General features: G+C 39.3%; 1 protein-coding gene and 1 non-coding gene across 3 annotated transcripts in view; both read right to left on the bottom strand.

The window, feature by feature from the left end:
* Positions 1–25,535, bottom strand: part of KCTD16 (potassium channel tetramerization domain containing 16) — a 325,075-nt gene that overhangs the window by 253,448 nt on the left and 46,092 nt on the right. The window lies entirely within an intron of this gene.
* LOC147369590 (U6 spliceosomal RNA) lies at positions 18,047–18,153 on the bottom strand. The gene has a single exon (XR_015168723.1). It is a non-coding gene; the product is annotated as a U6 spliceosomal RNA (small nuclear RNA).

Below are 25,535 nucleotides of genomic sequence, written 5' to 3'. Positions count from 1 at the left end.
AAAGGCAATGCCAAAGAGTGCTCAAACTACCACACGATTGTACTCATCTCACATGCTAGTAAAGTAATGCTCAAAATTCTCCAAGTCAGGCTTCAGCAATATGTGAACTGTGAACTTCCAGATATTCAAGCTGGTTTTAGAAAAGGCAGAGGAACCAGAGATCAAATTGCCAACATCCACTAGATCATTGAAAAAGCAAGAGAGTTCCAGAAAACCATCTATTTCTGCTTTACTGAATATGCCAAAGCCTCTGTGTGGATCACAGTAAACTGTGGAAAATTCTGAAAGAGATGGTAACAGCAGACCACCTGACCTGCCTCTTGAGAAACCTGTATGCAGGTCAGGAAGCAACAGTTAGAACTGACATGGAACAACAGACTGTTTCCAAATAGGAAAAGGAGTACGTCAAGGCTGTATATTGTCACCCTGCTTATTTAACTTTTATGCAGAGGACATCATGAGAAACGCTGGACTGGAAAAAGCACAAGCTGGAATCAAGATTGCCGGGAGAAATATCAATAACCTCAGATATGCAGATGACACCACCCTTATGGCAGAAAGTGAAGAGGAACTCAAAAGCCTCTTGATGAAAGTGAAACAGGAGAGTGAAAAAGTTGGCTTAAAGCTCAACATTCAGAAAACGAATATCATGGCATCCGGTCCCACCATTTCATGGGAAATAGATGGGGAAACAGTGGAAACAGTGTCAGACTTTATTTTTCTGGGCTCCAAAATCACTACAGATGGTGACTGCAGCCAGGAAATTAAAAGATGCTTACTCCTTGGAAGCAAAGTTATGACCAACCTAGATGGCATATTCAAAAGCAGAGACATTACTTTGCCAACAAAGGTTCGTCTAGTCAAGGCTGTGGTTTTTCCAGTGGTCATGTATGGATGTGAGAGTTGGACTGTGAAGAAAGCTGAGCACCGAAGAATTGATGCTTTTGAAGTGTGGTGTTGGAGAAGACTCTTGAGAGTCCCTTGGACTGCAAGGAGATCCAACCAGTCCATTCTAAAGGAGATCAGTCCTGGGTGTTCATTGGAAGGAATGATGCTAAAGCTGAAACTCCAATACTTTGGCTGCCCCATGCGAAGAGTTGACTCATTGGAAAAGACTCTGATGCTAGGAGGGATTGGGGGCAGGAGGAGAAGGGGACGACAGAGGAGTAGATGGCTGGATGGCATTACCGACTTGATGGACATGAGTTTGGGTGAACTCCGGGAGCTGGTGTTGGACAGGGAGGCCTGGTGTGCTGTGATTCATGGGGTCGCAAAGAGTCGGACATGACTGAGTGACGGAACTGAACTGAACTGATCTGATGCTCCTAAAATGAAACGCTGTATCCAGAGAAAGAAAAAATGGTTGGAAGACATTCAGAAAACATTTACTAAAACATTCTAAAGACAAAGAACTCTAAATCTAGACTCTAGGTATTTCTTAATGTCCATCTTTTAAAGCTCTTCTTTCTGATACTAAAAACCAAATTGAGGACCATGTAGTGGGATGGGTGGGTCAGTGTCCACAGCATTCAGGCTGTAACCCTGTTCTTTGAAAAATTTAAAGCAACTGAACTTTTCCTATAAATTGACTTTTTACAACACCAGAACTGTGGCTCTAGAAACAATCCAAGACCCACCTATCATTTTGTGCTACCAGCAAAGAACCCACCTGCCACTGCAGGAGATGTAAGAGACATGGGTTCAACCCCTGGGTTGGGAAGATCCCCTGGAAAAGGGCATGGCAACCCATTGCAGTATTCTTGCCTGGAGAATCTCATAGACAGAGGAGCCTGGTGGGCTACAGTCCATGGGGGAACAAAGAGCTGGACAGGACTGACGTGACTTTAGCAGGTATGCACTCACACCTCCCATTCATCTCAAAGATCGGATCAGATCAGTCCTCAGTCGTGTCCGACTCTTTGCGACCCCATGAATCGCAGCACGCCAGGCCTCCCTGTCCATCACCACTCCCAGAGTTCACTGAGACTCATGTCCATCGAGTCAGTGATGCCATCCAGCCATCTCATCCTCTGTCGTCCCCTTCTCCTCCTGCCCCCAATCCCTCCAAGCATCAGAGTCTTTTCTAATGAGTCAACTCTTCGCATGAGGTGGCCAAAGTACTGGAGTTTCAGCTTTAGCATCATTCCTTCCAAAGAAATCCCAGGGCTGATCTCCTTCAGAATGGACTGGTTGGATCTCCTTGCAGTCCAAGGGACTCTCAAGAGTCTTCTCCAACACCACAGTTCAAAAGCATCAATTCTTCGGTGCTCAGCTTTCTTCACAGTCCAACTCTCACATCCATACATGACCACTGGAAAAACCATAGCCTTGACTAGACGAACCTTTGTTGGCAAAGTAATGTCTCTGCTTTTGAATATGCCATCTAGGTTGGTCATAACTTTGCTTCCAAGGAGTAAGCATCTTTTAATTTCCTGGCTGCAGTCACCATCTGTAGTGATTTTGGAGCCCAGAAAAATAAAGTCTGACACTGTTTCCCCATCTATTTCCCATGAAGTGGTGGGACCGGATGCCATGATATTCGTTTTCTGAATGTTGAGCTTTAAGCCAACTTTTTCACTCTCCTGTTTCACTTTCATCAAGAGGCTTTTGAGTTCCTCTTCACTTTCTGCCATAAGGGTGGTGTCATCTGCATATCTGAGGTTATTGATATTTCTCCCGGCAATCTTGATTCCAGCTTGTGCTTTTTCCAGTCCAGTGTTTCTCATGATGTACTCTGCACATAAGTTAAATAAGCAGGGTGACAATATACAGCCTTGACGAACTCCTTTTCCTATTTGGAAACAGTCTGTTGTTCCATGTCAGTTCTAACTGTTGCTTCCTGACCTGCATACAAATTTCTCAAGAGGCAGATCAGGTGGTCTGGTATTCCCATCTCTTTCAGAATTTTCCACAGTTTCTTGTGATCCACACAGTCAAAGGCTTTGGCCTAGTCAAGAAAGCAGAAATAGATGCTTTTCTGGAACTCTCTTGCTTTTTCCATGATCCAGCGGATGTTGGCAATTTGATCTCTGGTTCCTCTGTCTTTTCTAAAACCAGCTTGAACATCAGGAAGTTCACGGTTCACCTATTGCTGAAGCCTGGCTTGGAGAATTTTGAGCATTACTTTACTAGCATGTGAGATGAGTGCAATTGTGCGGTAGTTTGAGCACTCTTTGGCATTGCCTTTCTTTGGGATTGGAATGAAAACTGACCTTTTCCAGTCCTGTGGCCACTGCTGAGTTTTCCAAATTTGCTGACATATTGAGTGCAGCACTTTCACAGCATCATCTTTCAGGATTTGGAATAGCTCAACTGGAATTCCATCACCTCCACTAGCTTTGTTTGTAGTGATGCTTTCTAAGGCCCACTTGACTTCACATTCCAGGATGTCTGAAGGCTTGTAGAAATTGTAAAAATCTAGAATTATGAAACAAAATTATTCTTGGTGAAACTTATATTCTTTCTCTGGTCTTTTGAGATGTAAGTGTTCTACCTGGTCTTCTCTAGGAACCAAGGTTATTTTTATCCAGGGTAAAAAAAAGGAAAGGCTATTTTGAAAACTAGGCCCATAAAACATCTTAAAATTCTTGTTCAACTGTTCTATTAAAAACTAGTGAACTTTGCACTATCATTCTCATCTCATGGCTAAAATCTTAAAATGAGAGTGATAATAACCTCTGTTTGTGTCTATATATCTTTTTTTGTCTATATATCTGTTTATGTATATCTAAGTATATATGTTCTAGACATCTGATGTTTTACTACCTTCACATGCTATTACCAAAATTAGTTTGCAAAGAGTTCTATTTAATTGGCTTAAAGACAAACAAGCATCGTATAAATCAAGTTTACCCACAGGAATATAGAAGTTTTTTCCAAGTTCATATGATCTAGGATAATCTTTGGTAAATAAAAGGCTATTTATTGTTTTAATTAAAACAGGCTTATCTTTAGAGTTACCAGCATTAAATATAATGTTTTTATTATACCTAAGTTTACTAAAAGTAAAAAAAATCTCATGCTACTTCTGATAGAGAATTTGTCATCAAGAAAGATAACTTAAGATGATAATTAGCTGTTTAATGTCTTGTGAGATTTTCATGACTAATCTAAACATAACTGTTAAGAACAAATGAACTAAACAGATATAAATAAAAGTTGATAAACTTTTCAATAATGATTATGCTTTATGGTGTGTCTAAGTAGTTTCCAAAGTCTTTTTGATAATTTAAAAACTTAAAGTTATATTGAGATAAATAAAATCATTGATATTCACTGAGTATCTAGATCATTTTAAGATAAAATCCTGAAATATTAACTATTGAACATGATTTAACCTCCTTTATCTTCCCTTTACAGAAGGACTTTGGGTATATTATTAAACATGACTTGTGAAATATTGGAAAACTTAATATGAAGAAGAATGTACTTCCAGAAATTATAAAATGTGTTTATAAATTTGCCAATCCACAGAATTCTATTGCAACAAACAATCCACAGTTTCTTACCTCTCTGCTGTCTTAGCTCAGTCAGTAGAGAATCTGCCGGAAGTGCAGGAGTTCTGGGTTCAATTCCTATCAGGAAGATTCCCTGGAGAAGGAAATGGCAACCCACTCCAGTATTCTTGCCTGGGAAATCCCATGGACAGAGGAGCCTGGAGGACTATACTCCTCAGGTTGCAAGAATCAGATATGACTTAGTGACTAAAACCACCACCTGCCTTCTTAGGCAGGAACAATTATCTACAACTAAAAAGCAAGGACATTGGGATACAGAAGACCTAAAGAAGGTATTCAGTGTCACACAGCCCATACGTGCTGTAGCTTAAATTCAAACCAGGCCATCTGACCAGAGCTCACAACTTTTACCACTAAGTCAACCTTATCCTTCTTGGAGAACCCACCATCTTTGGCAAATGCTTAGAATCTCTCCTTGGGAGTGATGAGGAGTTTCATGAATCATCCTTATTTTCTTGCGTGGCTCACCTTGTGACCAGAAAAATAGATTTTACAATGAGTACACACAAAGCATGTATGCCAAGAAACATAAATCAGTGGGTGAAAATGCAAGGGGGGAAATTCATACTTAATAAGGAGCAGATGGACTAAAATATTTTTGTTGTAGGACAGGGAATATAAGTCAGCAAAGAGGTTAAATAAAGAGTTGATTCAATGACTTCTTCCCAAAGATGAGCAGAGCATCCAACTGCTGGCTATTAAAAGAAATGGCAACTAGAAATCTTGAGTGCTCAGCTGGGCTTGAGCTTTGTGCACAATGCCTATTAAGCATGACACTGAAGCTGAAATTTTACACACTAGGTGGGCAATTATAATAAATTCATTTTTGTGTTACAGATTTTTTTCCCCAAGAAGAAAAAAAAAATACTGAGATGGGGAAGGGTGTCAGGTCAAAGCCTTGATGTTCTTTTATTAAGATTTTTTTTAAGCCCATTAGAGTCTCAGGGTTTTGAGGCGATTGTACAGTTTTTGATAAAACATTACCCAAGTGAATTATTTATAAAGCTGCAGGAAACTGCAAACTCTGGTGAACAAATCTTTTTGATGTCCTCATTTCCTGCAGGCCTGTTTTGGTGCCACCCTCTGTCCCCTTCTGCAGATATTCTTTGGTTATGGCTGCCCATTTGCCTCAAAAGGCAGCCCAGCCACCAAAGAAAAGCAAAAGATAGGAAAAAGGCATCCAGTCAGGGTGTCCCTCTGAGCCCGTGTCCCTTCTGCCACCTCACTCAGTCTGAGAGACTGCTGAAGAGAGATTGCTGTTGTTATTTAGCTGCTAAGTCATGTCCAACTCTTTTGTGACCCCATGAACTGTAACCCACCAGGCTCTTCTGTCCATGAAAATTTCCAGTCAAGAATATTGGAATGAGTTGCCATTTCCTTGTCCACGGGATCTTCCTGACCTAGGGACTGAACCAAAGTCTCGTGCATTGGCAGGCAGATTCTTTACCAGCTGAGCCACCAGAGAAGCCTGAAGCATCATTAGACAGTGGGAAAAAGATTAAGACAATGGACGCATATACATATATAGTTGTTTTATAAATACAGCCTAAATGTGTTAATAATGTCTATGAGTCACCAAAGTTCCTCCCAACCCTTTAGAGACAACTCATTAAAAAAATCTGTTTCACAGTCTCAGAAACATATTAATATATGGATTTTTTTATGTCACTATTATCAGGCCATACAAAAAAATCTGAATCTGTACCACTGGAGTTTTCTTTTTCATATATGAAGCCCTTCTTGAGGCCATATAACTCTTCTTCATTCTGTCAGAGAAGCACTTGAAATATTGGCATCAGACAAATCTATGATAACTTTAATTTCTACTCCCATCCCTGTATGAACTTAACACTCCTGAACTTGTTTCTTCAATGTGACGATACAGATAATAACAACTACAATTTAGAGTCTGTGAGAACTGGAATTATTACAATAAATCACAGCACCTGATACATCTTGGCTACCTGATGCAAAGAGCCAATTCATTGGAAAAGAACCTGATGTTGGGAAAGATCGAGGGAAGGAAGAGAAGGAGGCAACAGAGGATGAGATAGTTAGTTGGCTAGCATCACTGCCTCAATGGACAAGAGTTTGAGCAAACTCTGGGAGATATTGAAAGACAGGGAAGCTTCAGTCCATGGAGTCACAAAGAGTCGGACATGACTGAGCAACTTCACTTTCACTTTTCACTTTTATGCACTGGAGAAGGAAATGGCAACCCACTCCAGTGTTCTTGCCTGGAGAATCCCAGGGACGGGGAGCCTAGTGGGCTGCCGTCTGTGCAGTCGCACAGAGTCGGACACAACTGAAGCAATTTAGCAGCAGCAGCAGCAGCAGCAGCAGCAGCTATTATGATGATAGCTCATTCAACACTGTTGAAGAGCCTTCTAGGAACCAACAAGCGCCTTCTAGGAACCAACAAGTGTTTTCAGCACAGGAAGACAACTTCATGGATTCCTAGTCTTCATGGAGACTATAGTCCTTAAAATGTATTAGTATTTATACTAAAGTTGAGTGGAGCTGGTGGGAATGGACAGGAGTTGTTCCAAGACCAAAGGTTATCTTCTTAATTGCATTATCTCCTGACCAAGGGCCATAACAAGATCATGTAATCCCAATTTCACACCATAACATTGAAATCAAATGGTGGCAGAGCCATTCTCTGTCTGAATAGAGAACTCTTTAGGGAGGGAGGGGAACAGTAGCTGTTATCAGTGGAACAGCAGGTTATCACATTGGTGTGGATGGTTATTGTTCTACTTGCTGTTGTTGCTGTTTTTTTAAACCATCTAGCCTGCCTGCGGTTAAGGTAATAACATTGCACAGTGCTGATATTCTGCTTTGGAAAAAAATATAAATAGACATTTCCCACACCTATATCATTCTTACAAGTAGATTATTATATCTCTACACCTCTTGGTTTGCTATGGCAATAGATTTAAAGTTGTATCTTCTCACTGAAAATTAGAGCACAATTCAATCTGCTATGCTTTTATTCCTCCACAGTAGGAAGGTAAGTCTGTAAAGAGCCAGAAATTGTACATCTCTGACAAGTAAGAAAAGTGGGGTTTTAAATACACGATTTCCAAAAGGAAACTTCATTCATCTCATTGTAACTGACCAAAATACTATGAAATTGTATTTAGTAAAAATGTATCTAAAGTTACTTCATAAGTATGGTCCTCAATATTAAATGTATATAAATTTTGAGCAAATTAAACTTTTTTTTGGCCATGCCTCATGGCTTATGGGATCTTGGTTCTCAGGCCACAGAAATTGAACCCAGGTTCACAGCAGTGAAAGCGCCTAACTCCTGGACTGCTAGAGAATTCCTGAGCAAATTAAAAGGAAAGGTGTCATATTTAAAGTCATTCTATTGTTAATTGTTTTTAATAAATGAAACCATAACCCTTTTTTCATATGTAAATTTAGATTTACACATGTATGAACATTTTGAGAGTCAAAATCACCATATTTATAAAAGAAAAAAAACTCATGTATTAAATGCATTTGTTCTTAAATGGCGATCATCTGTTTTTAATTTTCAGCTTTATGCTATAAGTATTTTCCAGAATCATATTCCAACAATAAGCATGCACAATTCTTATAATGAGAAGAAGAGTATAAAAATAAATAGTATATGTACATATTTATTAATATATATTAATATTTAATAATTAATATTTATATTAATATTTATTAATTTTAAATTGATTTCATTTATGTATATATGTATGACCTTTCAATTTTACTTTAGAATGTCTGCATAACAAATAGTAATAGAATATATAGGAACTTTACCATTTCTAATTATTTAAAAGAGAAATTCTCCATTAAGCATTAGCTTAGCTTTGGTTCCTTCAAACCTCTGCTGATCTTTCTTTTTGTTTTTGTCTTTTTAATGAAAAGTGAACAAATCTCAGGATCAGACCCTTTGAATAGAAAATATTTGGCTGGAATTTAATATTATGTTAGTTATATTTATTTCTATGCCTTCCTTCATCACAAATTATGATCATTCACCAGGTAGGATTGGGATATAAAACTTTTTTAACAAATCTTTTGAAGTAAAATATATAAGATTTAATTATATATATATATATATACACACATATATATACACACATATATATATATGAGTGAGTGAGTGGGTGAAGTTGCTCAGCCGTGTCCAACTCTTTGTGACTCCATGGACTATAGCCCACCAGGCTCCTCAGTCCATAGAATTCTCCAGGCAAGAATACTGCAGTGGGTTGCCATTTCCTTCTCCAGGGGATCTGCCCGACCCAGGGATTGAACTGGGTCTCCTGCATTGTAGGCAGACGCTTTACCACCTGAGCTACCAGGGAAGGCAATAGCACCCCACTCCAGTACTCTTGCCTGGAAAATCCCATGGATGGAGGAGCCTGGTAGGCTGCAGTCCATGGGGTCGCTAAGAGTCGGACACGACTGAGCGACTTCGCTTTCACTTTTCACTTTCATGCATTGGAGAAGGAAATGGCAACCCACTCCAGTGTTCTTGCCTGGAGAATCCCAGGGACGGGGAGCCTGGTGGGCTGCCGTCTATGGGGTCGCACAGAGTCAGACACGACTGAAGCGACTTAGCAGCAGTAGCATATATGCTAAAGGTCATACATGAATTTTAACAAAACCCATGAAATTGAAATTAATTTGATTTGAAAATGGAATTATGACAGTGTGAATCAATATTATTAATCTTGATTCCCTTGCCACCTATAGGCATTTCCTGCACTATTATGTCCCCTATGCTTTAAGAACCACTGGTCTAAACCAGCTTGGGCAAATGAATAGTACCTTCTAAAAGACCTCCAGAATCAGAGAATTTACAATTTTTCTCATAATTCATTACAATGATCATCAAGATGGCCACACATTCCAGTTCCGTGGGGGTCCAGTCCACTGTTGCCCCAGCATAGTCATCAATCACATTGCCTTTTATACTCCAGTGTGTCCGGATTTGTGAAAATCCATGGGTGCTTATTCATCTGCTCATCATTTTCTGAGCACCTACTCTGGACCTTCCTCTGTGATAACAACTGAGGATATAAATGTGAGTAAGATAGTTCACAGCCCTCAAAGAGCTCACAAAAAGAAAATCCGGGCAAAGGACCACTTAATGTCGATACAAAGTGATGAGGTCTGTGCCATGTGCTGTTAGGGGTCACAGGGAAGGATGACAGATAAATCAAAGAACACTGCAGTTTCCTCCGTGTGAAGGGCAAGAAGACTAGCTAATCAGGGATGAAAAAACTGGATGAATCAGCTCCACAGTAGGAGGTAGGTCTTTGCTTTATAAAACAATGTTTTACGTTGAATTCCTGAGTATTTAGGGAACTGGTGTGGTAAGAATTACAGAAGAACACATACAATTTCCTGCTCATATTCTTTCAGTGGGTGTAAGGCATGAGAAAAACCTGTCCTGCCTGGTGAATCTCATGTAAAGACAGATAAAAATGTTTGCTGAGGAAGGATATTCTCCAAAATTCACTAGTTCTAAAACATGAATCAGATCATGTTAACACCATGCTTAAAACCTTTCATGGTTTGATCATGGTTCTCAGAATAAAATCCACACTGCTCCCCAGGACCCACAAGCTCTGCCCTTCCTCTACAACCACATTTCCTGCTAGTCTCAATCTAGCTCACTAAGCTTTGGCCATCTTACCATATGCCAATTTTTTTCCCACTTGAGCTCTGGGCTTTACTTTGGCTGTTCCCTCTGCCTGGAGTGCTCTTCCTCCTGTTCTTTGAAAATCTAACTCATTCTCATGCTCCAGGCCTCAGGTCACATGTCATTCACTTACAGAAGTCTTCCCTGATCTACAGGACTGACTCGGTGTATCTGTTTCCTGTTTACTATCTTTCTCATGAAGGGAGGAGCATGACTGTAGTGTGTTTTTGGGTCTGGCACAGTGAGTGGCAAAAAAATAACTAATAAATATTTGTTGTCTGGATTAACACAAGTTTGGGGGCATGAAAGAAAACATGGTCAATTACTGAATCAAAATAATTCATTAAGATTGTAAAAAATAGTCATGTTCTGTCCTCACTCAGCTTTGAGTGAGCTAGGAAAGAAGAGAGCTAAAGTCTGCGTTTCCAGGTATGTGGGTTCTTTGTGAGGCTGAGAAAAGGCCGACTAGAAGAAGCCTCCCTATAAAGATTAAAGAAGAAGGTTATTCATCCCTTCAATGGTACTTGCCAAGGGATGCAATGCATCTATATCTGCAGCGAGGCTGGGAGGTATTTTTTACACTTTGAATATCCATTTTCAGATTACACGAAGGACTTCTCAGGTGACCTTGAGTAAGTCATTTAGGTAAGTTTCTGTGTTACTTAAAATGAACCATCTCTATAGAGAGAAGTGATGAGGCTTGTTAATTTACATTTGTAAAACACTTTGAAACCTCTGGATGAAAGAATTTCTGCAAAGAGGTACAAAGAATAAGGTAATATGTTGGGTCAAATTTGACCCTTTCTCAGAAGCAGAGAGGGAGAAAGCAGGCTTGAGGACACTTAAAGGGAGCCTCTGGCACATTCATTTTTCAAGTTAATCTTCTTCTAAGAAAACTCCCTGCTTTCAAGACATCAAGTGTTTCAACCACACGTATAAGTTATTATTCTAATAATTATTTTCCTTCAACATTTCTCTCCTAAAATCCCAGCTTTGTGTAAAGGGAATCTTTGGGTGGGGGCTGATTTGCCTGGGAGGTTTAACCTTTACAATGCTTTTTTAGTTTGTTCATTTTTACCCTACATCAGTGATATCAGGTCTCAAGTGTGACAGTCTTTGTGGCTGAGCTGATTGGGACCCAAATGAGGTCATTTCATCAGTTCCTGACAGATGTTTACAAGGTACAGTCAGAGATGAGAGTACGCTTAGGAAATAGAAAAGAGAATTTCAAAGAAAGTTGTCAATCTCTGAGTTAATTATATCCGTTCATAAAAATGGTATTAATAGTTACTTAAGAAATAATACTAATAGGATAGAACATTTTCTGAGGATAATGATCTCTTTCAGCAAGGTAAATACAGACTCAAAGATAAGGCTTTAATTGTGAAACTGTCAAGGCAAAAGCTAAGCCTTAAAAAAAAAAAATAGGGCAACCACTTTTTCAACATGCCACACCAAATACATACTTGTGTTGAGCCCATGAAAGTATATAGCTTTCTTACATTTTTTTTTTTATCTCACAGCTTTGTTTTCTTTGGGTGGGAGGTGGGCAATAAGCAATTGTATTACTTGCTCTCAGGAATAGGAAGGGCTTATCTGCCTTCTATACCTTGCCCTCCCTGGAAGTGGACTGAGTTCCTTGCCCCTTTTAATGGATCTAGGTACTTGTCCTGGGGAAACTCTTCCCTCATAAGGCTACAGATAATGATGTTCCTTCTCTACATGTCATATCTCTGAGATTTTTTTTTTTTAACTTACCTTCTAAACGCTCAGAGGCAATGCACAGATGAGATTTTTCCAGGTCAAACCCTGCATGCTATCCAAGAGCACACTCCAGCTGATCACTGGTGCATCCTGGACCATATCTATGATTCCAGTTGTGTGAATATTGTACATGGAGCCACAGGGGTTGCCCCCATCCAACCTTAGTAGTCAGGATTTCTTATCTCCTGATACATGAATTATGTATATGGAATGGAGCCAAATATACTTCCTGGCCACTAGGCGCTGATATTTCCCCTTGTGTACCAAAGTTTACTTAGCCTTTGAACTATTTATCTGAATAGATGCCAATCACTTCATATGGACTGGAAAGATGGAGTGCAAAGTCCCCAGGGACTGAAATGTAAACTCCTGCTCCACCTTAAGATTCATCACCTTGACAAGAGAGTATTGAATATGTTGACATGACAGAAAATGGTTGAACCACTAAATTCCTGTGGTCAAGGCATCCTAAACAAACAATAAGATCTTGTTTAGTTGCTCAGTCATGTCTGACTCTTTGTGACCCCATGGACTGTAGCCTGCCAGGTTTCTCTGTCCTTGGGATATCCTAGGCAAGAATACTGGAGTGGGTTGTCATTTCCTTCTCCAGGGGAATTTCCTGAGCCAGGGATCAAATGTATGTCTCCTGCATTGACAGGCAGATTCTTTACCACTGAGCAACCAGGAGAGCCCAAAGAGTAAGATATTATAAGTGAATGTTATTTCAAAATAAGTAATGACTGCAGGTTTTTCTCTAGCTTTTGGTAGGACACCTATTTGTCCTGTTTGGTTGGCAAAGAGCCTGATCATCTTGACCTGAAAGAAAGGAACTCAGGGTGTCATCACCATCATCTACTCAGACAACATCAAAGAGCAGCCACTGAGTACAAAGCATGTTATAACATACATGCTAAGAAAACATATTTTCTCTCTCTGTAAAAGAAGGCAATCTTTAGAGGATGAATTCAAAGACATTAAAACACCCATTTTTCAGTCACTTAACTGAGCACAATGCCAACAGCCAGGTTTAGGGTATATAGAGCAGCCTGCAAATGGGTGAATTTTTGCCTCCAGCTATTGGTTCTGTAAATTGTCTCAGAATCCCCTACATTTAGAAACAGCATCAAAATCCTGCAGTGACTATAAGAAAGGAAATGACATACCATTTGTTTAGAAGATCATCTCAATTTGAGATTGATCAGGCAGCATCTGTGTTCATGTCTAGCCTACTAACCCATTGACGGTTCCCAAAAGGATATACATAGAACCTGCTGCTAAGTCGCTTCAGTCATGTCCGACTCTGTGCAACCCCATAGACGGCAGCCCACCAGGCTCCCCCGTCCCTGGGATTCTCTAGGCAAGGATACTGGAGTGGGTTGCCATTTCCTTCTCGAAGGCAGGAAAGTGAAAAGTGAAAGTGAAGTCGCTCAGTCGTGTCCAACTCCTAGTGACCCCATGGACTGCAGCCTACCAGGCTCCTCTGTCCATGGGATTTTCCAGGCAAGAGTACTGGAGTGGGGTGCCATTGCCTTCTCCTGCTACAGCTCACCAAAAGTCTTCAGTTAGAAGTGTGGGGTGGTAAAGAGTGGAACTTTGAGACAGCCTTGGATTTGAGTCCAGCTTCCCTGCTTATTTAGAGTCATCTCTCTCTGTAGTTAAGTGACTAATCTTGCTTCTACTCCTTCATCTCTAAAATAGGTAAAATAGCATTGAATTCATAGAGCTGTACAGAGGAAATGAGACCAAGTATAAAAAAGTACAGTATAGTAGTAGAAAGTTGGGAAATAATAAGTATCCAAGAAACAGGAGTAGTTTCCTTATTTCCCTCACTTTGAATTAAAGGGGACTTAATTGTGTCAGGGGACTTCCCTGGCAGTACAGTGGATAAGTGTCCATGTTTCAACTTCAGGGTCATGGGTTCAGTGCCTGGTTGGGGAACTAAGATCCTGCATGCAGCATGGCACAGCTAAAAGAAAAATATATGTCAGTGACTGAAGGACACTAGGACTTTTAATAATTGTGATTTATTTCCCCTATGAACTTGTGCAAATGCACTTAAGATCTATTTTAATTGTATGGCAACTGTATACAATTATGCATTATCTCTTGTGTTATCTAATATTTCAATCACAGCATACATTGGTTATACTTTTAAACACACTAGATATTGTAAGCTCCCAGCTGAATGAAAGGTTCTTGAGTACAAGGGCTGTTACCCTCTGTTCACAAATGCACTTTTCAGTTCAGTTCAGTTCAGTCGCTCAGTCGTGTCTGACTCTTTGAGACCCCATGAACTGCAGCACGCCAGGCCTCCCTGTCCATCACCAACTCCCAGAGTTTACTCAAACTCATGTCCATTGAGTCAGTGATGCCATCCAGCCATCTCATCCTCTGTCATCCCCTTCTCCTCCCGCCTTTAATCTTTCCCAGCATCAGGGTCTTTTCCAATGAGTCAGCTCTTTGCATGAGGTGGCCAAAGTACTGGAGTTTCAGCTTCAACATCAATCCTTCCAAGGAGCACTCAGGACTGATCTCCTTTAGGATGGACTGGTGGGATCTCTTTACAGTCCAAGGGACTCTCAAGAGTCTTCTCCAACACCATAGTTCAAAAGCATCAATTCTTCAGTGCTCAGTTTCTTAACAGTCCAACTCTCACATCTATACATGACCACTGGAAAAACCATAGCTTTGACTAGACAGACCTTTGTTGGCAAAGTAATGTCTCTGCTTTTAATAGGCTGTCTAGCTTTGTCATAAATTTCCTTCCGAGGAATGTCTTTTAATTTCATGGCTACAGTCACCATCTACAGTGATTTTGGAGCCCAGAAAAATAAAGTCAGCCACTGTTTCCACTGTTTCTCCATCTATTTGCCATGAAATGATGGGACCGGATGCCATGATCTTAGTTTTCTGAATTTTGAGCTTTAAGCCAACTTTTTCACTCTCCTCTTTCACTTTCATCAAGAGGCTCTTTAGTTCTTCACTTTCTGCCATAAAATGAATTTTTATGGTACATTTAAATGTTGTCATGGTTTGACCATAGGTATTTATCATGTTATTCAAGTTAGTCATTTAAAAATACATCAAACACTTGAATAACATGATAAATACCTATGATCAAACCATCACAACACCTATCTACTCATTTATAAGTTTTTTTTGGGGGGAGGGCAGGAACTACAGTACGTAGGTACTTTATAAAGGTCTAAGTATAAATACGGAGAAGGCAATGGCACCCCACTCCGTACTCTTGCCTAGAAAATCCCATGGACGGAGGAGCCTGGTAGGCTGCAGTCCATGGGGTCACTGAGGGTCGGACTCGACTGAGCGACTTCACTTTCACTTTTCACTTTCATGCATTGGAGAAGGAAATGGCAACCCACTCCAGTGTTCTTGCCTGGAGAATCCCAGGGACGGGGGAGCCTGGTGGGCTGCCGTCTATGGGGTCGCACAGAGTCGGACACTACTGAAGTGACTTAGCAAGTATAAATACTTAGAACACTGTATTCATACAGCTGTTCTTCCCATGTCATTGGCCACTGTGTCTTGATTTAACATATTTTATTATATCTAGGAAATAAGATTGAGTCTTCTGACACACAGCAAATATCTTATGTTTGATACATAAAAAAATAAATAGTCTCAAATAGCATAAATGTTGGTGAAATTGAAGCACTGGAGTATAGCCCAGTGAATTAAGAGAGATGTACACAGAGTCCAAGGGAAAATGTGGTTACAGATGATCTAAATACCTCCTAGCTATCTAGGTCTTCCAGCTTTCTGGGGCTGATAACACGATATTGGGGCATCCTAGGTGAAGTTGGTGGTCCCAAATACTGCACCATGATAATCTGACCTCCAAGAGTCTAACAAGAAGCTATGCCTAAACTTCTGTTAATTACTCCAAGAGATGAAGAAAAGGGAAATGGTTGCTTGAAACAATTTTAGGATTTTCAAACTTGAAACAAATATTTTGTCTTAGTGATTCACTAACCATGGAAGCCTTCAGTTGAACTGGTCCTAGTTTGCAGATTAAAAATGATTAGTTTTATGATTTGTAAACATTTATAAAAACTTTCTCCTACAATTATCTGAAACCGAGGCTACTCTACTGTGGTGGTGGTGGCAGGCGTGTTTTAGAATAAAAACAATTCCTTGAATTCAGTATTTCAATAGCGTGCTTTGGAGGACATTGGGGTAAGTAATGCAGACACTTCTGCCCTCTAAAACATATTTGGGAGGGATGCAGATATATATATATATATCTGAAATATAAAGTAGAATTAAATAATATAAAAAATCTTAGTGATTATGGTCTACATATTGCTTGCTTCTTCCAAGGAGCAAGCATCTTTTAATTTCATGGTTGCAGTCACCATCTGCAGTGATTTTGGAGCCCAAGAAAATAAAGTCTTACTGTTTCCATTGTTTCCCCATCTATTTGCCATGAAGTGATGGGACCAGATGCCATGATCTTCGTTTTCTGAATGTTGAGCTTTAAGCCAACTTTTTCACTCTCCTCTTTCAATTTCATCAAGAGGCTCTTTAGTTCTTCTTCACTTTCTGCCAAAAGGGTGGTGTCATCTGCATATCTGAGGTTATTGATATTTCTCCTGGCCATCTTGATTCCAGCTTGGGCTTCATCAAGCCCAGCATTTCGCATGATGCACATAATGCTTAAAAAGGCAAAATTTTTGCCACAGTGTTCACCTTGTATATTCTGATCTTTCACTACTCCCCACTCAGAAAGATTGTTAATAGCTTAGAGATTTTAAGTTATCAATAAACACTTTCTCAAGTTCTTTATGGACGAGGTTGATCACACTATCTGAGCTTCTGTTTCACCTAATATATATAATCCCATTAATGGTTCATATTCTTCACAGACAGTAGTTTTAAAGTCCTAAAATTCTAGTAAACTATGATTTTCCTTTAGACCAAAAACTTTCCAGTTTGGCCACTAAACCTCTTAGGACTTCTTGTTGCTTTTGCAGTGTTGCTAAGAAGGTGTTACTTTTTGTCTATCCCAAGGGAAAGTCAGGTAGACAGAGTATCACTAGTAAAAGGTCTCTTGGGAAATTTTTGGAGATCACAGTTGCTTGTCTTCCCTGATACTGTCCTTCCTAATGCAACACAAGTAATAATGAACATATGGATGTAAATTTACATTCTGTTCCTAAAAACTAACTTATAGATGATCCTGTTTGCAGAACCCCAGAGAGACTGACCTCCAACAGATAATCTGACAATCTGTCTCTTAGCACAATACTTTGCAATCTCCCTGATCACTTTTTTTTAATGAGATAAAAGAGGTCCATAGAAGTCAAATGTTTTGATCAAGACTACAGCACTTAGAGTAATCAAAGACTTTCTTTGTCTTTAGATTCCAAACAGTAGGAAGAGAATGGAAAATATGATGTTTGTATCCTTTCAAAGAATCACCACTGCACTTTTTTCTTCTGTACATATGATGCTGTACCTATCCTCACAGGTAACTCTTGGTCAGTGAAGAACACAGTTTGAGAAAGGGGGCATCTAGATGTGATATGCCTGGATTCAAGCCCAGACAATAGCAACATAATCTCATTTTATCCAGTGGAGGTTTGAAACCATCCCAGTACAATTTGTGGAAGCAAACGATGGAAGAAGTACAGGCCTGGAATATACAGTATTATTATCTCCCTGGGTGATTATAAATGAGCCAGGAACCTACTTCTAGAAATATACTTCTGCCAGTAATTATCTGTATGACTTCAGTTAAATCACTTAATTTCTCCAAATCTCCACTTTACCATTTGTAAGAGAGCCAGACATTCTCAAAGGTTTTTATTTGCTCAAAATTCTATGATTGGTTTGAAAAGTGAAAGCGTTAGTCCTCAGTTATATCTGACTCTTTGTGACCCCATGGACTGTAGTCTGCTAGGCTTCTCTGTCCATGAAATTCTCCAGGCAAGAATACTGTGGTGGACAGCCATTCCCTTCTCAAGGGGTCTTCCCAACCTAGGGATCAAACCTGGGTCTCCTATATTGCAGAGATTTTTTTTTTTACCATCTGAGCCACCAAGGAAGCCCCCAAAATATGGAACACTTCACAAATTTGCATGTCATCCTTGTGCAGGGGCCATGATAACCTTCTCTATATAGTTCAAGTTTGAGTGTATGTGTTGCCAAAGAGAGCACTTAATTGATTGAGGCTGTCCTCTTTGCTAAATGTTGATAATTTTATATGTCCCTCGATTGTCTGAAGCAAGATGAAACGCTTCGAGAAATGAACTCACTCTGAGCTCCAGGAACTACATTTTTTCCAGAGTCAAAGGTGATTTGGTTTCTTCCTTCAACGTCAGAAATTAGTTGGAGCAAGAAGCAACACATTCAAAAAGGAAGGAGGAGTTCTGGTTGAGTTGCCCACTTTATCTTAAGGAAAGCACTCTCCAGATAATGTTTTGAGTGCTAGCATGTGCATTTACAAACCAGATTGGTTTTGTCCAGAGACCTACCCAGGCCTTAGATACACAGATCCATAGACAACAGGTGTTACCCTAGAGATGCCCACAATCAACTGCCTGCTTCTTTCCAAAGTCCCAGGTGGGATCAATGGTGATTTAGTAAAAAACATATCTGACAACAATCCTTTTTTAAATCCCCGATAAACTAAAACAGGGACTGTTATATGAAACAACTGTTTTTAAAGGTCTAAGTATAAAACAAGCTTCCAGATTCCATTTGCATTTAATTTGGTATCAGTAGATGTATATTTTCTTCTCTTTTAAAAGCATTTACTCTCTCAAGGTTAAGTACCTTCAAAGAGCCACCATCTCAACTTGTAATAAGGGAAACTTTTTTAGGATAGGAGAAAGCCTGTTATAAGTTTCTCTACAATCAACTATAAGGTCTTGAGAAAACTACAAAAATATGACCACATGATCCTCTTAAAAAAAACACACACACACAAAGATTCTGTTATTTTCTATAGCCACATGGAGGCAAGAAGTTCATTTTTGAACACCTCAAAAAGGGAAGATGGGTTCCAAGTACTGAAATTATATACTTCTTCCCTATTTTTTAAAAAAGAAATAAATTTGATGAATATACAATCACCTTGATGAGGAAACTTGTATACAGTACGTGCTCTGTGCCAGTCACAATTCTGGTGCTCCTGAGGATACACAAACACATGAAGTATCCTAGTCCCTGAAATGGGAGCATTACACTACTCTCGCGATTTTTATAGCTATTTGAGGATTATCATAATAAAAAATGTTTACTGATACCCAGCTTCCAATATTCCATAACTAGAAGTGATATATAGGATATCTTTCTGTAATATATAATCACATAGTATGTAAATATGTAATAATTGTAAATGGCAAGGTAGGAGAAGAAAATATGCTGGCTTGGGGATAAGGATGACAATGAAAGGGGGTTTGGTGTGAGACACAGCAAGATGACCATGAATCTTCAAGCGTACAGTATCCTGGATGAAACTGGGATCCCTTCCCAAATTGATACATCTAAATTACAATACTATTAAATCTACTCTATTAAGAGACTTAGATATAGCTCTGGACATGGCTGGCTTTAAACAACAGGTCATAGAAATTACCTACTGAGTTCCCTGTGTCATTGACCAAATGAATTCCTGATAGTAGAGATATCAACTCCTAGTGAGGATGGAAAAGAGAAAGAGCAAGGGGGAGGAGAAAAACAAGATAGAAGGAGATGAGAAAAAAGAACCTGTCTTCGGCTGCAGTCTCCATGCTGTAATCACTGAGTTAGAGACAGTTCCTGGGAGAAGGCAATGGCACCCCACTCCAGTACTCTTGCCTGGAAAATCCCATGGATGGAGGAGCCTGGTAGGCTGCAGTCCATGGGATCGCGAAGAGTCAGACACGACTGAGCGACTCCACTTTCACTTTTCACTTTGATGCATTGGAGAAGGAAATGGCAACCCACTCCAGTATTCTTGCCTGGAAAATCCCAGGGATAGGGGAGCCTGGTGGGCTGCCGTCTATGGGGTCGCACAGAGTCGGACATGACTGAAGCAACTTAGCAGCAGCAGCAGCAGAGACAGTTCCAGATGGATGAAACTTCTCTGACACTCAGCCTTTGCCCTGAAACTTGCCTACTGTAATATGATCTATTTGCATGTCTTTTCCAGCAAAATGTTCCATTAAGGTTTCTGACATGAGCCTCATAATCACACCGAAATCCAAGAAACTCAGTAGAATGATTCTTTGTGATCAGGTTGAACCCCACTGTGAAAAAAATTCACCTGTGAGACTGCAGGTGCCAATTATCACCCTAGCCTGTACTAATCAAAGGTGAAAATTCTTGGCTCTTTTAGTTTTTCTAAGGAAGTGACATTCCCATTTATTATTCATCTACTTTAAGTTTTCACAGAAAGCATTAGGCCACCTGTCCAATGTTGACACCTAAGGAAAACTGACACACTGAAAATTAATAATAGCAGGTTGCAATACTTGCAGATTTTCTGAAAACAGAAAAGAAAAAAATCAAGATTAACTCTGATTTGGCTTTAGGTAGCTCTCTCCATAATGCTATTTACTAGAAAGTATTTATGCAGCCTTTGCCCACCCAAATAAATCGGCATATGGATACTTGGATTTAGAAAGATGATAAGTGGGGTGGGCACTGGTCTCTTACATTTTAAAAATAGATTAATGACAGCATTTTTCTGAATAAAGACTTCTTTTTCCTTAAAATTTTCAACTTACAAAAGCTAATATACACACAACTTTCAGAAATAGATTTACTACCTACACTATATTGATAGTTCACACATTATAAGCTGCCAATGACATGTTGGTATATGTAAATTGCATATGCACATATGCAATTTTTCTATGCACATATGCATAGAAATTGACTGCATAAATGGTCAGGAAACTATTGGAGAAAACCCAAAACTTTGGGGATTGGAAAAGAGGTTTTAAAATGCCACTTTTAATGGCTGTCTTACTCAAAATTTATCACCATGCCCATTTTAGTTAGAACATAACACTAAAAGGGCTGGCTTTTGTTTCTGCTACTTGCAAATCAACTACTCAGTTCAGTCAAAATAACACTAATAATAATAGCTACTATTTATTTAGTGTTTTGCCAGGCTCTCAGCTAATAATGAACTTGCAATATCTCACCATGTTCACAAGAAGCCTTTGATATTAGTAATATTTTTAAACATGAGGAAACTGAGGCAGATAGAAATTATATATTAATTAGCCCAACATCATGCAGCAGTGAACAGTGGAGGGGGGTGAACCTGAGTACTTTGACTCCAGAACTCCCTTTTAAACAGTATGCTGTCCTTCACTACCTACCCATACACGTTGATTTAAATATAGATTTGTCACTCAACACTCTTCAAGCTTCACCTTAAGTGACCCTCATTGATTCATCACTTATATCTCAAGACTTCACTATACAGATCACAGAATCTGACCAAACTGAGACTGGCCACTTCCCCACACACCCTGTACTTTTTCCTTTTCCAACGGTACTAATGATATTTCCTTAATGCAAAATGCAGTCATGCACTAAGAGCAGAAGGAATTGAAACCAATTTAAAATTTATATACAGATATATAATAATGATAAAGGGTAACATTTATCAAGCAGTTACTACATGCCAAGAACTGTATTAGTCCATTTACATAAATGTATCATGAATGAAATTGTGTGAAATGACACATATAGTTATTGTTACCCCAATTTTCCAGATGAGAAAATCAAATCTTAGGAAGGCTAAGTATTTTGTCTAAAACAACCTAACTTATAAGTATTGTATTGGCCAAGAAGTTTTTTTTTTTTTTTTCCTAAGATGGTACAGAAAAACCTGAACAAACTTTTTGGACAACCCAATAATACAGTCTCAAACTGAACTCCAAGTCAGCCTAACTCTAGGAAGCAAGTTTTTAACCATACATTCTAGGTTACATCTATCCCAAATTTTAATTTCCATTATAGTTGTTTAAAACTAAGTTCTATATCTTTCTGCATGCATGCTCAGTCACTCATTTGTATCTGACTCTTTGTGACCCTATGGACTGTAGCCTGCCAGGCTCCTCTGTCCATGAGATTTCTTAGGCAAGAATACTGAAGTGGGTTACCATTTCCTTCTCCAGGGGATCTTCCTGACCCAGGGATCGAACCCACATCTCCTGAGTCTCCTACACTGGCAGACAGATTCTTCACCACTGAGCCACCTGGGAGGCCCTCTATATCTTCCTACTAAACCATATACTTCTTAGAACTAAAGCAAGATTTTGCATCTCTGCCCTACCCTCCAATACACACACAGTTCCAAGTACAATGAAGTAAGAAAAGCAAACGAGAGGCAAAGTAAAAAAGTGAAGGGAGTAAAGGCAGAGAATTTCAGAGCAAAATGTCAATTGTGTGACTTCAGTGATACAGAATCCCTGAGAGGAGTGCACTTTCCCTGCCCTTTGAAGCACCGCCTCTGCTAAATGTGCATCACTCTTGTCATGGCTAGGCTGACATGGCAGTAGATTATTGCAGAAAGAGCCCGTGCACTCTTCTTCTGTACAGCTGTGCCAGAACTATCCCCTAGATGTAAATCTAACCTTAGTTCCAAGAAGTAAACAGTTCAGTAGAAAGAAGGCTGTGCCGGAAACATCCCCAGGTGGAAATGGCTCACAACTCCCTCACTTTCTCTGAATGCTGTGAAAAGCACTGTAGTTTGTAAACATATTGGAACCCATTGTTAATTCAGGCTTCTCAGAGATTCTAAAGCCCCAGAGACTGTATAATCAGTTTAACATTTTTTAAGGAGTAGGTTTTAAGTGAGATTGGGTACATCCTCAGTTACACTGCCAGTGGTCAGTCTAAGAAATAGGTATGTAAATTAAAGAAAGTTATTTAAACATACCAGAGCCAGAAGATATTAATAAATTTGAGTGTGATTCTAAAAATGGGCAAAGACTCGAGTCAGCAAAATTTAAAACCACTTCTAATTTTATCTGACCCATTCAGTTATATTCTCCTTCTTGTGACAATATCAGTCCCTACGGTATTATAGAGAACTAGCATGGGAAGAACAGCAGACTCAAAGTCAAGAGACAAGGATTCAAGGTCAGGTCAGACTGTCATTTAAAGCAGAGTGAACTCCAGAAGTTATCTAGTCCCTACGAGCCTTATTTTCATATGTACAATAGATATGGCCTGACTTATTGAATTTGTATTCTTAGTACAAAAACCCACAAAAAATACTTTACCATTTGTAAGGTCTATTACCTGATATATATTAATCAACGGGGGAAAAACTGTAGCCACACTGTGAAGATAATATGTAATAAACGTTTTTTATTTGATTAAAAGAGAGGATTGGTTTTTTTTTCTCCCTCCCTCCTCCTTTTCTTCTCACTTGACTGCATAATATGTGCCAGATGTTGTATTAGGTGCTGGGAATATAGTGACAAACTAATCAGATAAGATACCTTGTAGGGTAGGGGGTGGGATGACAATAGTGAATGTGTAAATAAATACATGAATACTTTCAGAGGATGAGAAGTATTATAAATAAAATGATAATGATTACAAAAGAACTTCCTGAGGCAATAACACATGGTCAACAACTGGAAAAATCACCGAGTCTGTAGTATAAAAGAAAAAGTGGAAAGAAAACTCCAGAAAAAAGAGAATAGCAAATGCAAGTCCCTAAAAATGAAGTAATTTTGGCAAATTCAAGAGATAGAAATAAGTCCCCTACAGAAGGAACATAATGAGTGAAGAGGAGGGTATCATGAGGTAGGTTGGTCAGGCAATACATATAGGATGCGTCTTGGAGATTCAGTTTTAAAAAAGCAATTTAGATTTTAGTCTAAAGGCAGTGAGAAGCCATTGGATAGTTTTAATTAGGAGAGCAACTTAATCTGATTTGCATGGTCAGAATGTTTGATAAGACCAATTAACATGTTAAGTAGCTTCAGTCGTGTCCAACTCTTTGTGACCCCATGGACTGTAGCCCACCAGTCTCCTCTGTCCATGGGATTCTCCAGGCAAGAATACAGGAATGGGTGTCCATGCCCTCCTCCAGGGGATCTTCCTTACCCAGGAACTGAACTTGTGTCTTTTATGTCTCCTGCTTTGGCAGGCAAGTTCTTTACCACTAGCGCCACCTGGGAAATCCCAACTAGCTGATATGAAGCCCAATGAGGGCCATCTGTCTGCCCAAACATCGTTTGATCTCTGGGATACACCATCCTCATCATCACATCATTTCTCTGAACACTTCAATGGCCCCCTCACTGTCCTTGGCATGAAGACCAGAATCCTCAACATTGCCACAAAGCACTGCAAGGTCTGAACCTTGCATGTCTCTCAACCCCATATGATGGTCCACTTCCTCCTTGCCTCTGCCTTCTAGACCGTCTGGATTTCTTTAAGGTCTTTGAACATGTGATTCTCCCTGTCACCTCAGAACTTTTGCAGATGGTAGTCCTTTGGCCTGGAATACTCTTATTTCCTCATGTATCTCACCAACTCCTATACTTAAGTCTCATAGCAACTGTCACTTCTTGAGGATGTTTTCCCTAACCTCTATGATGAGATCAAATCTTCTATCCTCTTATTTTACATTCCTATAGAAACACAGTCCTCTCCGTGAAAGTATCTATCACAGTTATGACTTCACACTGATTGGTTTGATTCTTTAATTAATTTGTATCTCCCTTATGAGGTTGTAAGTGCCTCAGGGACAAAGATTGTATTAATATGCATATTTGCTCTGAAATTCCCAGTATTCAGCACAGTACTGAAATTAAGCAGGAATTAATAAAAAAAAATCAACCAGGCAGAAGAAGAAATAAGAAAAAATGATAACAAGCCAAGAGGAAAGAAACAGACAATATAAAGAAACTCACATGAGATCCAAGTAATAAAGTTATGAGATACAGACTATATGTTCAAAGAATTGATAGACATAATTAGGAATTTTGACAGGGGACTGGAAACTATTAAAAAGAATCAATGGAAAAACATGTAATTGAAAATTATAATAATCAAAATTAAGAACCCAATGAAGGTTTTTAATAGTACAATAAATTCAGTTGAAGAGCAAGTTAGTAAACTAGAACATAGGTCAAAAGAAAACATCCAGAATAAACATGTGAAAAATAAATGCATTAAAGGAGAGGTGGAAACCAAATCAATCTGATGACATTGCAAATGTATGAAATAATCTCGCTGAAGAGGATGCAGGGAAAAGTTGCTGACCTAAGTAATGCTGGAAATATATGGAGTCCATAAAACTAAATGTGAAAGAAATTGTACATAAGCACTGTCTTCTGGTTGGTAAAGTTGTGCCCCACAGGGTACAGGCTACCAACTCTGAAATTGCTATGCATGCACACTGGAATTGAACAACTAGGTAAATGGATAGCAAAAAGCAGGAACAAGTTTCTTCCTGTTGCGGGGTGGGGGTGTTCACAGAAAAACAAGGGGAGGAAGCGAGAACTCCTATATAGCTTAATACAGATGCAGATAGTTGTACTATCTGTATAATAGGTTCGGTTCAGTCACTCAGT

The sequence above is a fragment of the Bos grunniens genome, chromosome 7 (genome assembly GCF_055505025.1).
Source record: "Bos grunniens cultivar Pamir isolate PY7600 chromosome 7, Bosgru_T2T1.0, whole genome shotgun sequence".
Taxonomy (NCBI): Eukaryota; Metazoa; Chordata; class Mammalia; order Artiodactyla; family Bovidae; genus Bos; species Bos grunniens.
Note: the sequence above shows the minus strand (reverse complement) of the source record. Positions and strands in the feature narration are given on the sequence as shown.